The sequence below is a fragment of the Onychomys torridus genome, chromosome 14 (assembly GCF_903995425.1).
Source record: "Onychomys torridus chromosome 14, mOncTor1.1, whole genome shotgun sequence".
Lineage (NCBI taxonomy): Eukaryota > Metazoa > Chordata > Mammalia > Rodentia > Cricetidae > Onychomys > Onychomys torridus.
In genome coordinates this window covers 10,272,918-10,291,129 of record NC_050456.1, presented here as the reverse complement: position 1 = coordinate 10,291,129, position 18,212 = coordinate 10,272,918, and the positions used below count along the sequence as shown (strand labels likewise).

Sequence of the window (18,212 nt, the reverse complement as noted above, 5' to 3'; positions counted from 1 at the left end):
TGTCTAATTGGTAATTGAATTCAGCCTTTATAAATGTTAGGCAAACACTTTCTCACTGAGTTACAGCAAGGTTTCTATGCAAGATATTTATCCTTGTAGATATCATCTTAATTTCTATATGCAATTAAATTAATTATGATAAAATCTATCAAAACATGATTGCTTTTATTGAACAGTTTGATGTGGGAAATTGTAGTCAATGTGAATATAGTGCGTTCAGGAAAAACTAAAGGCCACTGTATATTCAGGTAACCCTTCCCATTGTTAACTTGCTAGTTCAAGGTATGACTTTGAAAACTGAATGTGGTTGTTAGATTAGCCAGACTGACTGGCCGTTGCTATAAAGTTGTTGTTAGTTATTTATTTAGCGCTCTTACCCTGCAAGGAACACGTCCCGAACACGACAAATCCACAGAAGAGTTTTTATTAAAGAGGATAGAGGATAGAGGTGACAGACCTGTGTGAAGCTCACACGTGAGTGAGGAGACGAGAGAGAGAAGAGAAGAGAGGAGAGGAGAGGAGAAGAGAAGAGAAGAGAAGAGAAGAGAAGAGAAGAGAAGAGAAGAGAAGAGAAGAGAAGAGAAGAGAAAAGACAAGAGAGACCTGTGCAAAATGGCGCCGGCTTTTTAAAGAGTGAGCTGTGCATGCGTACAGGACCGCATGTGGCTACTCCACGCATGCTTGTAGATTACATGGCCGTGCGCTTTACACAACCATGTAAAGCCACAGAGTCCTAGTCATGCGAGATGTTCTGACCTGGAAATGGCTATTTTGAACCAGAAATAATTAGGTGGTCTGCCGGGAAAGCCCAACTGTGTGGGCATGTTGTGATTTCCTATCAGTTTTAATTTCATTCACAAATGGAAAAGGCACCTATAGAATAATTAGTAGAAGGGAGCTTCAAATGTTTTAATGTGAATTTCTTCAGGAAGGAGCTAAATATGTTGAGACTTTGAGTTCTAAACCAGTGCTACGTAATACCTTTCTACAATGATCAACAAATCCTATATTCTTGCTTTTTTTCTATTATTAGTTAATAAATATGCATGGCAAACAGGCACTCGAAATGTGACTAGGATGACTCAGAAACTGAAATTTTAGTTTATTTTAGTATAAGGAGCCACGTGTACTTAATTGCTCCATGCTGGGTAGTAATATTCTCATCCACAGAGTTTTTTAGCAGATGGACAAAATGTATAGCAGCCGATTTCCAGAGCTTTACATTTTAAAAAATGAATTATTCAACTATCTCTTTATGTTATTTTTTGAGACAGAATTTCTTTGTGTTGCTTTGGAGCCTTTCCTGGATCTCGCTCTGTAGACCAGGCTGGCCTCGAACTCACAGAGATCCAGATCTGCCTGCCTCTGCCTCCAGAGTACTGGGATTAAAGGCGTGCGCCACCACCACCCAGCTCTCCAACCATTCCCTTATTCCTTTTTTCTCCAATTTCCTCCTTTGAGTCCATCCCACAGTCAGTGGACTGTTAGCTCCTGGCTCCCAACCCTCTCTGCTCTAGTGATGAAAAAGTAGCCTCTCACAGACATTAGAGAGAGAGTCCATAGCCCCGATGTGAATTTTGTCTGCAAGAGAAAACAAAAGGGGGCACTGCAAAACAAGAGACCTCCTGGATTTGTCCCCCAGTGACTTAACATGTGCAGTGCTTCTTAAGACAGCAAATCTATTGAGCCTGTGCCAAGCGAAGGAGGAACACAGAGAGGGATAAACTGACCCTTGTAATAAGGCTGCAGGGGTGGGTGGAGAGGGTAAGACTTGCAAGCGGGGAGGGGGAGGCGGGTAACATGGAAAGAGTGAGTGACATCTAAGCTGGCACCTCAAAGTCTAGGGGCAAGAAGAGGAAGAGAACTGGGGAGAGATGGCAGGTTTGTGCTAGGAAGACATGAGTCTGCCACTTGAAAGCCTTTTACAGGGATTATTTTGAGCTAAAGGCAACTGAGAAGCAAATACCAGAATGGTTTCCTGCTCGCTCCTCATTCCAGAAGCAGAGCCAAAGACAGCTTCAGGCCTTGTTTACACAGAAGCTGCCCAGGGGAACATCTACAGACCAGTCCACTTCTCCACCTTTCCACAAGCTGCAATCCTGTTCTTTCCTGTGTCTTTAAAACTGTGCTGTCCCTCCCTGAGACTTTTGGAGAGTTACACATCCTGAGCATCCCCTAGCATGTATGACGAACACATTTCCACACGCTTCTGTTTGTGTCTCTTGTATTAATCTGTCTTCGTCATAGGGATCTGTCCTGGCCATACATGTGAAGAATAAAGAGAAAATTACTTTTCCTCCCCTGAAGTACCAAAGTCCCCGTGGCAAGAAAGAATTTTTTTGTCAGTGGACTGCACACAGTGTAGCTGGAGAACATGGCTGGAGGAAAAGCTGGGGTGGGATCAAGCTGCAGGGTGAGCTCCTGAGCACCTGTTAGGTAACAGACCAAGGGGTCCCACCAGACCAGACTTACTCTGAGAATGTAGACCATATCAACAGACAGGAGCCAAAACAGTGTGAAGTCAAAATAGTGGTCCCTGCTGGAATCCACAGAGGGAAATTTTACTTACCCCCAAATACTATAAAAACAAATTAAAATTCCCTCCAAGTGGGATTTTTAAAGTGATCATTAAATGAATGAGAAAAATGTAACCTTCAGTCCTTAACCCGGCTGATAGCTGCTGCTGGTCAACTGCACAGACCCTCTGGAAAGCAGTTAGTAAGTTTATATCACATGCTCTCAAAGATGCTTACATTGACTGGTTTATTTCTGGATTCACATTTTAAAGAAATAATACAAAACATGAAAAAGAATGTATGTCTGAAGTTGTTCATTCCAATATTAATATATTTGTTATATTGTGAAATAATTAAACTGAGAGCTAGGACTTCTAAGTATCATGAAGAAATATTTATGATGCTCATTGTATTTGCAACCATATGAAGATCCGTTAATCATGGGGAAAATCAGACAAATTCAATTTGATGGATATTTTTAACACAACTGCATGAAATCTCCAAAGTATCAAGGTAAAGAAACCCGAAGGATCGATTCACATTGGAGTGACGTCATCACGAGCTCCAATGTGTGATCATTGATTGTATCCCTGACTGGAAGAGATGCTATGAAGGACATTGTTGAGATAGTTGAGTAAACTAGTATGGTCTTTAGATTAGATAACAGATTTGTATTGATGGTGAACTTCTTGCATCTAATCATGCTGTGCTTGTTTCTAAGTAATACATTGAGATGTTTATAAAAAACGAAATGCGAACAATGAAACCCACTGTCAAGAAAGCAAAGTTGTTTAATGAGATGAAAAAAGAATGGAAATGACAAGACATATACACTCATCTTGCAACTTCACAAACACCCATAATGATGGGGTTAAGTACTACCATTACCAAGGCAATGAGGGTTTGTAGTATGGGGTTCATAACAATTTCCCCTTTTGCCCAATTTTCTGACAGTAGTTATATTTATTATTTATTGTGATGTTTTAAATCATTTCTGTTGGACATGTTTAGTATGGAAGTATCATCTAAATGAGCTGCCCATTAATCATTACTTGAACTTTCTATCAGCACCACAGGAGAGTAAGATGGTACCAGTCTACATAAATGACCATGATGGAATTACTCAAACTATAAGTGGACAAGATAAGAATGAAGCAGATTTAGTTCATCGAACTTATCTAACTGAATGGCTCTTTACCTCTAGTAAACCTACTTTAACTGTATTAATCATTATTGGTGTATGGTGTCTGATAGTGTGTGGATGCAGGTGTATGTGTGCTCTACTATATGTGTGCAGGTCAGAGAATAGCTTTTGGGAGTTAATTCTCTCCTTCCACCATAGGACCTGGGGATTGGACACTGGTTTTTGGGCCCACATGGTGAGCATTTACTCACGGAGACCTCTTGCCAGCCCTAGGGAACCTATTTGAGGTGTTTTTGTTTTTCTTGGGCAGATTTTGTTCAGGTAACCATTTGAGGCCTGAGCATTCGACAGTCACTTATTTCCAGCACTTAGACCAAATGCAGGTCTGCAATAGTTGGTCCCTGCCAACAAGAGGAGCTTCTCCCACAAAGCGGCGGTCTGCTTCACAAAACAGCAGCTTCCCCACCAGGCCGGTGATGTCACCAGTGGCTTTTAACCGGGTTTACTGTTACAAATTCCCTGTCCTTCAGTGGGCTGCAAATGCAATCATGGAGCAGCTGGTTACTCCCAAACAACCCTGCCACTACTGCACAAGTGGGCACATCATGTCTCCATGCTAAAGGGGACTGTTGGTGAGAATTCTCCCTGGCCGTGTGCATAGCATCTTCTGGCACCACTGAAAGCTAGCCAACAGGAAGGAAGGAAGCTTCCAGCCCAGTCCCAGTTTGATTTCTCAATGTGCCGCAACCAAACTCTAGGGTATCTTCAGCAACAGGGTCTTACCATCCAACAGCAGAGACAATTTCCCATCTTGTCTCAGGGGCTCACAGGGACATAGCTGATCTCAGGCACTGGGGTTCTCATTTAAAAACCTATGCCTTCTGGGAGTGGATTTATTACCTGTGCAAGGTACTACTGTCCAAAGTACTTCTTTTTAATTTTTAGAGTTTTCATGCATGTATGGGTTGTATGTCGAACATTGTGCTGGCTAGTTTATTGTCATCTTGACACAAGCTGGAGCCATTTGGGAAGAGGGAATTTAATTGAGAAAATATTTCCAGGGATTGGACTGCAAGCAAGTCTTGCATTTTCTTAATTAGTGATTGATATGGGAAGCTCCAGCCTATTGTGGGTGAGACCATCTCTGGGCTAGTGGTTCTAGATGCTATAAGAAAGCAGCTGAGCAAGCCACTAGGAGCAAACCAGTAAGCAGCACTCCTCCATGATCTCTGCATCAGCTCCTGCCTCCAGGTTCCTGCCTTAAGTTCCTACTCTGACTTCCCTGGAAGATGGACTAAAAGGGATTGGCTGAAATAAACCTTTTCCCCACAAATTTCTTTTGGTCTGGATGTTTATCACAGCAGTAGATACTCTAACTAAGACTAATATATTTCCCTTCATGTCTCCTTAACCAGCCCTTTCCTTCTTCTCTCTCCCCAACAACATGCCTCAACCTGTACATTGGCCATGTGGGTACAAAGCAGATAAGGTCCAACCAGCCTTGTTAGCTGATGGGCTGTTCATCTTCAGAAAGCCTATTTTAAAGGTGGTTTTTAAAAATTCCAGTGTGATTAGTAGAAGCAAGTGGAAGTTTTTCTAGGTAACCCATGTGGTTAAATTGGACATTCTTAAGGGCTTCCATCTGAAAACAGATTAGGGACGTATGTGCATAATAAATCAAAGGGCATTTAGATTTAAAATACAGATTATTTGAGGTTGGGGTGTTGCTCATTAGCAGAGAACTTGACTAGTAAGCATGGGGCTCCTGTGTTTGCTCCCAGAACTGAAATACATACATCAATTACTTATAGGTACTACAATGTTACATGCTTCTCATGCCTGTTAATTGTGAGGCTGAGGCAGGAGGAGCGCTTGGAGCCTAGAAATTGGAGACCAGTTTGTCTCTTAAACAAAATGTTCACTACTTAATAGTTTTAAAGATGTTCTTCTGCTCACCTTTTAAAAAGATGGATATATTTTTAGGTAAAGTAGTATGTCCCCTTTAGAATATTTGTTACCTGTATGTATTTCCTGCTGTATTATTGCTTTACATCACATTGTATTTTCTTTCCTTTTTGGTTTCTCTGTGTAGTCTTGACTTGCCTTGAACTCAGAGATATGCCTACCTTTGCCTCCCAAGTACTGGAATTAAAGGTGTGTACTACCACCACCCGGCACATTGTATTTTCTTAAGCAAATGTAATTATAAGGAAGCTTTAAATCACTAATACAAATTGAAGAACATTAGCCATGAATAAAAGATATGGCATAAATAAATACAAGTGAAGACTAAGCTTATCTTTAAATTCTAGCTGCTAAAATTGGCCTCCTCATTCTTTATTAAAAGGAGATATTGTCAAGTTCCAGGAAGATGGCTAAGACCTACAACAAACAGAGATATTTATCTTGGTATAATCAGAAGGATTCAAAGGGAACAAGAACAAAGTAAAGTAGTTTTTTCATTGTGATTCAATATGTACTTAGTGTAGTTTCTGTGGCACTGTCTAAAGATATCAGGATATCAAGCCTGGCTGACGCACAACTTTACCCCTTCCCAAACAATTAATATTGTGCCTCTTCCTCTCTTAAATCCATGCTGAAAAATCTGTCTCTTCAAAAGATTTAGCTAGGGGGTAGGAATGAAAAATGAAATGTCTTCCTTTGCTAAATGCTAACCTAGGTTCCATCTGTGGGGAATTCCCAGCTGGCCTATTTTATAATATTTCTGCAAGCTATTTTTACAGATTTCTTGATCCACTGGCCTATATATCTGCACATATAAATATATATTAGGCTTCTGCTCCTTGAAACTAGATTCATTGATTCCCCTCTGCAATTTTTCACCTTGGCCTCTCAGGGCCAAGCCTGCAATATCATCATGGAATGTGGCATCTGGAATGAGATAGGTACTAGAGCCAAGGACAATACTCCTGCAGAACACCCATTGGCCTTGAGTATGAAAACAGGCTTAGCCGGTCCCTCCCCATTTCTGGCAAATGTTTCAAGCCAGCAATCAGCTCCTTATTACATGACAAAGATAGGTATCATTGATGGGATACGGGCAATGAGAGCATCTTCTGGGCAGTGTGAGCATCTTCTGGGTTTGGGCTGAGGACCTGACTTAGAATCGATGGCCCCATAGACATTATTTGGCCAGGAAGGCTGACTTTGACTCCAGAGAAGTTACACAGTTCCCCACCCCTGGGGGGCTATGGGTGAATATCACCCAGGGATACTTAACATTCCCACAAGCACCTCATTCCCAAAGACATTTACTATTTACTTATTTGTTTTAAGGTGTCTGTATCTACCTGTTTCCCAGGATGGCTTTGAACTGACTTCAAGTGATTCCTTTGTGTAAACCTTATGAAGAATTTGCACCAAAGTTTAATGCTCAACTGCATCAACATTCCTCAAATGGTTATGGGGTACAGTCATAGTTGAGAACCAAGAAATCATACATAGTACCCCGACTTGAGCTTTATGGGCAGGGCTAGAGTTCTAAACACAATATTAATTGCAAGCATCAGTGGCCCAAACTGTATTGGGGGCTTGGGCACATTGGCTCTCCCGTCAGAACGCTGTAAGGCAGTCTGTGCTGCTGACCCATAAATGGAATAAGTTATAGGCTAGTGCTTGAAAGAAGATTACTTTTAAAAAAATTCCTCACAAATTTTTAGCTGGCTTAACAGAACATGTGTTTATTTGTTAAACATCTTGATCTCTCTGGTTTATCTGCTAAACATCTTGATTTCCCTGGCCCATATCTACAGGGCTGTTTCCCTCTCTTCATTCCTCCATTTCCCTGTGCTCTTTAAGCCGAAGTGTTATTTCTACATCTAAAAGGTAGGATATGGTCCATGTGTGTGTAGAAGTGAGCACCTCTCCAATTCTTCCATCCATGATCATTTCTCATTTTCAAGTGCCTTAGCTACACAGAACTTAATGCTGTTGCTAAAGCAATATTTATGTAGAGGTTAGACAGAACACTGAATTCAAATGGATGTCAAAATGTTATTGTAATAAAACTCACATCAGTTATTCAGAGTTAAACTTAAAAATGCCTTTGCATTCTCTGTAAGAGAGCAAGTAAATTCACAGGAGAAGTCACCCCACCTCCCTTAAAGCGAGCAGAGGCATCCTGGTGTCATTTGCAATTCTGGCAGAATCAACTCACCCTCTCCTCCCACAGGTTAAAGCTCTGAGTGCGGACTCTGAGTGACAGGAACAAATGTTCTTCCAACCGCCGTCACAGCATGCAGACGACTCCTGGCAAGAAAGCTGGCCTTCTCCCTTGCTGGGGTATTGCAGAGTTTAATTAATGTTTGCAAAACTCTTGAAGGACCTGCTATGGAAATCAGTATGTAATTACAAAAGATCACCGAGAATGAAAACGGTAGTAATAATTTCTGGGAGAAAAAGCGGGATGCAATTGGTGAACCTTAGGATTTACCTTGAATAGTATATCGGGCTTTGGGAGTGCTGGAGGAAAAAGGGGTTATCTTAAGCAGAACAATCTAGAAATTCAAGGTATTATAAAGTTTCATGGCTCAGTTTAATTTTGTTTAAATTCATACTAATGGTGCCGACTGGCTGCCTGCACTAAAGCCAATTGTTACAGAGATTAAAATCTGTTATTTGCTATCTATCCCCTGAAAGAGCTTCAGGGTATTAGAAGCCTTATTTTTCTATGAAGTTCAACCAGAAAATACATCCGGGCCACAGTATGGTAAGTGGATTTACTTGGGGTCTTTCTTCCTCCACAGAGCTTTTGGGTGCCTTGGCGGAGAAGCACATTTCCTTTGTTGGGTGATTTCTTGAGAAACTTCAGCAATATCGGTTATGTTTTGCATTTTATTAGTTTTTATGTTTTTCTGAAGCAAGAACATCTGAACTGAGCTTGTTTATCTGATAGCATAATTTTATAACCATGTAATTTGTCGGCATATTTCTCCCTAGTACATCTTTTGGTACAATGTTAAACATATTCATCTCATCTCAGGGCTAATGGATTCAAATTATTATTCTAAGTAATTCACTGAAGCCATTGTTTTCGTATTCTGACTCTAGTTAACCTTAGCAGTTACTATGTGGCTCTAGGCTTCAACACCCAGGAGTTGAGCAATTCAACTATGAACAGAGCTTGCTGCTTCTCCTACAGGCCTAACCTACAGGCCTTTCTACCTCCCATACATACATACATACACACATACATACATGGGAAAATTAGATGGAATACTATTAAAGAAGATGACATAACCTCAGACTTCCATACTTGTACCTATAAACACATGCTCCATACACAAACATGTAAATACACCACACACATGCATACATACACATACCTTACGTACACATATGCACACATCTGGCCTCTGGGAAGCAGTGGGCTAGATCCCTCCAGTGAGGGTCTATCTGGAAAGAGAGAAGGGAAAGATTGACTTCTCTCAATTCTATGGCTGTTTTTGAGGAGAAACATTCAGTTTCTCTCACCCACCTGGAGGAAGATGAATTCTGGTTTCTATAGCATACTTTAGGTGAGTGCTGTGTGTTAAATACATGATTTATTTACATATACATATACATATACATATACATATATATATATACATACACACACACACACACACACACACACACACACACATATATATATATATATATATATATATATATATATATATATAAATACATAAGTCATGAACACAGCCCTTTATTAGGAAGGGTCATGTGCTACACTGCATGCGTGTTGTACTTGTATATGACTGCCAGCATCACGTAGACAGAAGCGCATGGATAATGTGGTGGTTTGGATGAAAATGGCCCCCATAGGCTCATAGGGAGTGGTATTATTTGGATAGGGAGTGGTATTATTTGGTAAGATTAGGACTTGAGGCCTTTTTGGAGTAGGTGTGGCCTTGTTAGAGGAAACATGTTTCTGGGGGAGGGCTTTGAGGTTTCAAATGCTCAAGCCAGGCCCAGTGGCTCACTCTCTTCCTGCTGCCTATGAAAGGGAAAAATCGGTAGCCCTCTTGAGAGATACTACCCCCACCCCTTCAAAGATATTTACATGACCAGCAGTTTTAGAGCTGACTGGAGATTAAACTGGTGTGAAGATAAGGCTGAAACAATAAATCTATGTATCCTGGACTTGGTAAAACAGGATATAGGGAGTAATGGACTCAACTGACCAGAAATTGAACTTATGGGAAAATAGGACTGGAACAATAAATCTGAATGTATATATGCTGGGTTCAACAAAAGCAGGACATATGAAGTAAAAAAAAATTATGTCTCTATAGATACTGCATCCTCTTAGCCATTAGTAACCTCATGCTTATAGTTCAGCCAGTAACTTTAAAGAACTACCTCACCCCTGGCCCCCTTGTCCAATCCTGAGATATGTAACCCTCTGCACATAAACTTTTCCTACATAAACCCCTTGAAGTGAGTGCTCGGGGCCATCCTCCTCCACCCACTGTGTTGAGTGTTGGACACAGACCAAGCCCAGGCTTGCTTTGCTATTCATAAACCCCTGTGTGCTTGCATCAGATATCACTCTGTGGTGGTCTTGCTCGAGACTAGGGGTGGGGGGAGTCTTGTGACATGGTCACAATACCTGCTGATCCAGATCTTGGCTACCTCTCTAGCACCAAGGCTGCCTGCATGCTGCTATGCTTCCCACCATGACAATAATGGACTGAACCTCTGATCTGTAAGCCCTAATTAAATGTTTTCCTTTGTAAGAGCTGCTGTGGTCATGGTGTCTCTCCACAGCTATAGAAACCCTAACTAAGACAACGCCTCACACTGGCAAAGTGGTAGCAGCTACATCACTAGGTGTCAGGAATCTTTCTGCTCTGTTAAGTCTTGTCCAGGGGCCCATCACTTGCCAATGATGTTAGTGGCTCAAGACTGTACAGTTTTCCCTGAGCCTCTGTGTCATTTTTAAAGGCTTCCATTTCACATAAAACTTTGAATGAAAAAACATGCTATGTTTTTCTATACTAATCTATCTTATATTCTAGGAATATTCCACTAGGACCATTGAAATGGGTGAAGAGGAATATGTGATTTTCCCCCACAACATTGTTTATAACTTCTTCCCCATGTACTTACCTTAAAAGAGGGACTGCCCTGCTCGATTCTGAGCTGCATGATGTGTAGTAGGCAAGTAGTTAGCAAATATTAGCTGAAAAGAAACTCCTGCTTGGTAATGGTTATAGATTTAGAGTGGACCATCTATGGGAGGACCCACCTCTGTGCTGTTTCCATGGAAATCCACATTGCTGCTATTCCAATTTGATTGATAGGACTTACCCTTTACAGATAGGAAGCACTAATTAAATATCAAAGGGACTAAATTGTGAAGAGTGAATTGTTTCTTAATTAAAGGGATTGAGCAATTGAATGGACAAATTAAGTGGTCTGGTAATTGTTGAGAATGATCATGCTGAATCCTCTGAATCCTTACACTCTTGTTTCCCCGTCTTGCTCCTTGCCTGGGCTCTGGAATGAGAAGACACCTGCATTTTCTTTCACCCTTCACTATTTACCGTCCTCCTTCCTGTTTTCACTTTACAGTCCAGGTCTTCCCCTGCTTTCACCTCACACAATATTTTTAATAACTTTTGCCATTATGTATGTCTCACTACTATCCCATCTACATTGTATTTTATTTCGTTAATGTACACAAAACACAAAATTTATATTACTATTCTTAGGTTGGGATTGATCAAGAGTATATGGAAACAAAAGAAAGAACAAACTGGCCTCTCTAGAAATAGATAGCCCTTTAATCAGAACAGTGAGGGATACCAGAATCTTTGAGGGAACAGAGATTGCATGGACATGGCCCAGGGGGCTTGGGAGGGCAGAAGAAGGAAGAGTCCATGTGCAGGTCAGTTCTCCCACAGTCTCAAAGTGGTACCTATCAATCTGTTGGTTTGCTGCTCTTATCAGAGGTTTTCCGGTTCCTGACAGTCCACAGGTGTCACCAGTCACTTCAGCTCCTGTCTGAAGTTTCTCATTCCACCAGAGGCATTTACGCCATTAACCCTTCAATTACCTAAACCAATCTCCAGTATCTGTCATGACCCAAAGTTCACTTTAAAAATAAAGAAGACGTTCTGGGTCTCTAAGCTGCTTTATCTGTGCAGAGCAGAAGTCTTGGGCCCTGGCTGCCTCCAACTATCCCTCCTGTTAGATCACAGATATGTGCCTTTAAGACATCTCTAATAAACCAAATCTCACAGCCTGAGGAAATCAAGCCGTATCCCTACCCTTACGCCCACCCTTTCTCCTTGCAGCTCTCTCCTTGGGATACAGACTAAGAAGCTGTTCTGTGCTATGGCTTTTACAGATCCTAATTTAAGCTACTACCCAGTATCTGGCTCCTCCATTTTCCTTGCCACTAGACTATTTCAGACTAAATCACATGGTGTATTATTTACTGTTCTATTGCTATGAAGAGAAAACATAACCAAGGAAGCTTATGAAAGAAAGCATTTAGCTTAGAGTTTCAAAGGGGGTGTCCATGATCATCATGGCAGGGAACATGGCAGCAGACAGGTAGGCATAGGGCTGGAGCAGTAGCTGAGAGCTGTAGCCTGATTTGTAGGCACAGAGAGGGAGAGTAAGAGAGAAACAATGGGCTTTTGAAACCTCCAAGCCCACCACCAATGACATACTTCCTCCAACAACACCACAGCTCCTGATCCTTCTGATCCTACCAGCTCCTCTCCCTGGTGAGGAGGCATTCAAATGTACGAGCCTGTGGGGGGCCATCCTAAAATTTAAACCGCCACCCAAAGGAAGCATCTCTCTCTCTCTCTCTCTCTCTCTCTCTCTCTCTCTCTCTCTCTCTCTCTCTCTTTTTTAAGGTCTTAGGTTGTTTTTTTTTTAACATCCTTTCTAATGGCCTTCCACCTCCAGGCCCTTTCTCCTAGTAAAGCATCCCCCATTCTCTTGGTGACCACCTTTGGTGAGTTGAAAGTCTCTGTCCCATTGAAGGAGGTGCTGATATGTGTCAGGGTGAAAACTAGGAATTGTCACTGCACTTTGTGTTGTCTTTCAAAACTTGGTAACTTTTTTTGAGACAAATCTTGTTTTGTAGCCCAGGCTGGCCGAGTACTCATTATGTATGTAGACCATGCTGGCCTCGAACTTGCAGCGGTTCTCTTACCTCTGTCTTGTGAGCGCGTGGATTTCAGGCATGTGTGTCACCAGGCTAGGCTTCTTTGGTGTTGTTTTGTCCTGTTTTGCCCTAGGATGACTGGGTTGTTACTTTGTCGGTCACTTTGTCAAACGGGAGTTCACAGTTTTTCACTTACCTGCAGCAAGTAATGTTTTTCTATCTTATTTTTCAGCTCTTCTTCTAGTCACCTACAAGCTCTTGCGTCTCCAGCTGCCTCTAAAAGTCACGTGACCGGGATCTGGACCCAACAGAGAGCAGTCGCCTCTTTCTAAGTATTTTACATGCTCTGTCTCCATTAATCTTCGTAACAACCTTGAGAAACAGTTACTACAATCCCTATCTGGTGGATGTAAAATCTTGGATATTATAGCCATGGAGACTCCGTCACCCCGTCACTCATCCCTACTCAGCACTGCCTCTGGGAGCCTGCTGGAATTTTCTCAGTAGTTTGCATCATGGCTCAGTATCAGGGCAGCTTTGCTTTGAAATTCCTATTTGCTGCCCATCCTGTGAAAAAAAAAAATCACATTAGCTGTGCCCAGGCTTCGTTTTCAGTGTTGGCTCACTAAGGCCATTTCACTGGAGACGGCAGATAGGTTTCATCTGCAGCCAGTGCCAAACAGTAAGCAGCCGCTGCATGGAGCTCAGCACTGGAGGATGCTCAGGGACCTGGCAGGAGAGGGTGATTAATTAGAAATGGCTCCCCTGGGCCCTGGAGCAGGAAGTCTTTCCCTTGCCTGATGCGAGCTTTTCTGGAATCACTTATTTTCCAGTCAGCATTCACATGCCCTGGATTGCCCCTTTTTATTCATGGCTTTGGTTTTAGGGTTTTGGGGGGGGGGGAAATTTAGGGGTCATATTATTTTTTTGGCTAGCCAGGCTTTAAATTTTGAATCCAGTTGTGTGAACATGGTGGACACCTTGATTTCCCTTGTTTATGAAATCCAGAATTATCCATACACCCAAGGTACAGTCACATAAACTAATGCAAGATTGCACACACACACACCTCCACACACAAATACTAGTAGGGCTATATGACTTAAATTATTAGATCTTATAATCTATTAAAAAACAAATTTTATAAACATATAATAACATTTCATCATTTTTGTGCCTATAATTGCTAATTTCAAAAATTTCTGCCTCTTACCAGTTTCTATCAACTGCACAACCCATTTTTAGTTTGGTAAAATTCCCAAGTTTGAAGGATTAAAAACCACAACAAATAAAAGCAACAACAAAACCCGACTCAGATTGTTTGCTCAATAATCTCATTGTTTAACTCATGGGCTACAGTTTAATAGGAGTGATTTTCGGATGGACCCATGGCTTTTAAATTTTTCTTCCTTCATAAAATAAAGGCTCCAGGTATAGTTTACAGAGGATATAAACTGCTATGAGAAAATCTTATTTTTCTAGTAGCCTACAAAGAAAACATTGGAAATTCTCCCTGAAATGAAATTTTAAAAAGATAAGTACTAGTTATATTTGCTTTTTTAAAAAGTGAAAATATGTAATAGTAAAATTACAATTAAAATTCTTAACAGCAGGTTTTTTTTTTTCCCAACTCCAGAGTCTTAAATGCAATTTAAGAGAAGAAAGTTTTGTGACCTTTTTCATCCACAGGAGGCACTTAGATCTAGAATATTCCATGCTTATAATTTGCATACTGACTCTTGGTTAGAAAAAAAAAAGTGGATTCTGGCAATCAAAATTTATCTGGTCCAAATTATAGACAGTGCTCTGAGAGTTTTGCTTTGCTCAAGAACCTCACATGAGAGAGCGCAAGTCACATGGCAGCCTCAAGAGAATCATCATTTTAATTGCATTGATCTTACTTCATAAGGTTAAATACAATTGTTCCCCAAGTAATAGATCATTTTTATTGAGGTTAATGTTGAGTCAAGACGTAATTTCAGCAGCTTCTTAAAGGTATGTGATCTGTTTCCCTAGCCACAGGATGACACTTATTGTTCACTTGAAATTCCAAACCACTGTCTTACTCTACTTATTATAGTCAAATAGACTTTAAATAAACATTGTGATTCAGATATGTGCTATTTAAGTAAAGAAAGTTTGGAAGGCTACCATTTCTCAATATGGCAAGTTGATAATGAGAAATTGTGTGGGCCTCACACTTTCTGATACCGTTCTCATTGAGAGTTGAACTCTAACTTTTTCCTCAACTGTGAGCAGGTTTTGAAAGCTTTGACACCAGAGCTCAGCAGAAGTGACACAAAATGGCCTCTGACACTAGGACATGAGAGACACACAACCTGCTTGCTGGGATGTTTGTTCTCAGAGGCTGGAGCTACCAGGCAGAAGCTCCGCCCAATAGAGGTCTCCATGCTGGAAAGACCCACTGCAGATACTCCCAGTCAAGACCAGCTCCCAAACAGCCCACAGAGAAAGGTAGTTATAAATACCTTTTATTGTGAAGTATGTCTTCAATCCCAGCGCTTTAGAAGTAGAAGCAGATGGAGCTCTGTAAATTCAAGATCTGCCTGGTCTACATGGGGAGTTCCAGGACAGCCAGGGCTACACAATGAGACCTTGTCTCAAAAACAAACAAACAAACAAATAAACAAACAGACAAACAAGGAACCAGCTAAGGCCATGTGACCAGTTGCAGAATTGAAGATTGTAACTGACATGAGCTTCCCATCCTATAATAAATCTAATCAGTTCTATTCTTTTAGAGAACCTTGACTAATATAACCCCTTACCTATAACTATGGCAAAATCCAAATAATGAGTTAATAAGTGCAGCTAGAATGTGAAGCATTTGGAACACTGAAATCCTATGTGTGGGACTGAAATCAATGCTTTCTGTTGCACAGAAATGTTATTATCTGTAATAAATTTGAAGATGTGGCTACTAACATTTAGCAGTCATGGGACTGAAGAGATGTCTCAGTGGTTAACAACACTTGCTGCTTTTTGCAGTGGATCTGGGTTTGGTTCCTAGCACCCACGTGGTGCCTCATAACCATATGGAACTTTAGTTCCAAGAGATCCAACACCCTCTCTGGCTTCTGAGGGAATTTCTCTCTTGTGGTTCTCTAAATACAAGCAAACAAAGTACACACACACACACACACACACACACACACACACACACACACACCACGGTTACAGGGTGACATTTATTGTAAAAGCACGTGGGGTTAGACTGGGGCCAGTTGGCATAGGTTCTGTACAGGCAGAGTCATAGGCCACTGAGCTGTCTTTGACATCTGTCTCTCACTGACCTTGCTGAAGTTCTTGCTGTCCCACCACTATCCTCAGCAGCCAGGCCCTTCTCCTCACAACAGGTCTCTCCCAAGCCGCATTGCCTTCTACCTTGTTCTCCATGGCCGCCAGCACAGTCTGCCTGCCCATCTCCTTTCGCTCCTGGTGCTCTCTCAGCTGCTGCCCAGAGGCCGGGGGAAGCACCTGGAAATATACATGCCAACAGGAGGCATGAAGAGCCAGGTTCTGGGGCTGCCTTATCAGCATCTGCATGAGGTACCACTTCATTGCCTATGCATCATCCCTATCTGCATAGTATCTAGGCTCCACTTCACTGATCTGAAAGTTGAGGATGTGGGAATAGAGATGCGGGGCAGCCCAGTTATTCTTCTCTTGTAGGGAGACATAGTTGGCCGTGAAGATCTCTATCACGGCTCGAGAAGCCTGGTCCATCAGCTTCTGAACCAGGCCAAGGCACAGGTGGAATGCTTCACAGCCAGAGAGGTGATATGGCCATGGGGTACATTGTCTAGATCTTCTGTTTTGGCCAGATCTTCCCATTCTCACCCTCAGCTACGTAAGAGAGCTGGCGTCAGGAGAGGCTGTGATAGAAACGGTGCTTCATCTGGTAGTTCTGGGGTAGGCAGAGCAGGTTACGGTGCTGGTCCTCTGATGTACACAGCGGTTAGTGAACGGGTGCCTGCTCTCAGCTGCTGCTTGGGAGCAGGACAGGAATGATAGGGATGTACATATATTTTTAAAAGGATTTATCAACATAAGAACTAAATACAGCTGATAAAATCTTTCACAGTTGCCACCTATGTACAAAGAATTTGGAAAACAGAATGCTTATTGCACCATTGTGAATGGAAGAAAATTCAAGGTTGGTCAAGAGGAAAGTAGGTAAACTTGGTATTTTCTTCAATGGAATGCTATTCAGTACTTACGTGAAGACACTGCATGCATTATGATACCATGTATCAGATCAATATCGAAGAGAAGGGACTGAGCAAATGAACAAGTTGTAGCTACAAGGTAATGTCATTTCTTTAAAAAATTCAAACAGAAAATAGTGCTATGACTTCTTTACAGATATATTCATATGTTGCAAAGAGTAGAAAATATTCAAGGATGTGACGAGTGTAAAATTCAGCACGGTGGTGACTTTTGGAGGGTAATGTGTCAGAGAGGGGAATACAGGTCATTACACTACAAACTTTGTTTTATTCCTTATAAAAATATCTGATACTAGGGTCTGAAAAAGCTGGATAGTCAGTATGTGATATTTGTTGTTTAGTCTATATATTTTCTGCAGATTGAAAGATTTCATAACAAAATGGAAAACTGGTTTGAGGCAATATTCTACCTTTGTTATTACAAAAAAAAAAATCTGACCTCTAACAATTGTATACTTCTAATATGTAAGGGTTTCCCTTTTCCTCTAGGATTGCACAGCAGTGCAAACATCAATAGATACATCATGGTTATGAAATACTGATAACGGGAGTAGCAGGTCTCCCACACAACAGGTCTCCCCTTTTCTGTTTGTGAAAGCAAAGGTCCAAATGGTTTTCATTTATTCATCAAACCCTTAGAGACTGCCTACTGAGACAGCTACTGTGATAAATAAGACATGGCCCTGACTTTAGGTACCTGACTGACCAGCATCATGCTTATATAGACAATGATTACACACCTGTGACCAATGCTCATGGAGGCTTGTGCAAGGCTCTTGGGGAATGGAGAGTCGAGTAATCCAGCCACAGGGAGAGGACAGATTATCTGGAAGGCTTTGAGGAAAAATTCGCATGAGTCCTGAGCAATAAGCAAGAGAGAGAGGCAGGCAGGGAGGTGTCAGTGCAGCCTGATACAAGGTCCTGAAAGAAAGAAGAGCAGCTGAGGCTTCTTGGAGACTGGGGTCAGGACCCCAAGACTCTAGACAGATGGAAATGAAGAATTCAGGCTCAGATCTCACATGGATAACATGTAACCCCCAGGAGCTTGGACACTACACAGAGAGCTTAGGAAGGGCCAGTGAACGATCCATTAGGAAGGAGTGGAGTAGTAACAATTTTTGAGCATTTTCCAAGAAATCTTCATGTGTAGATGGTCTACTCAAATA

The 18,212-nt window shown here is 41.5% G+C and overlaps 1 pseudogene; it reads right to left on the bottom strand.

Moving 5' to 3' along the window:
* Positions 1 to 7,853: 7,853 nt before the first annotated feature.
* On the bottom strand, positions 7,854 to 17,056 carry LOC118595650 (annotated as a pseudogene).
* Positions 17,057 to 18,212: the final 1,156 nt, after the last annotated feature.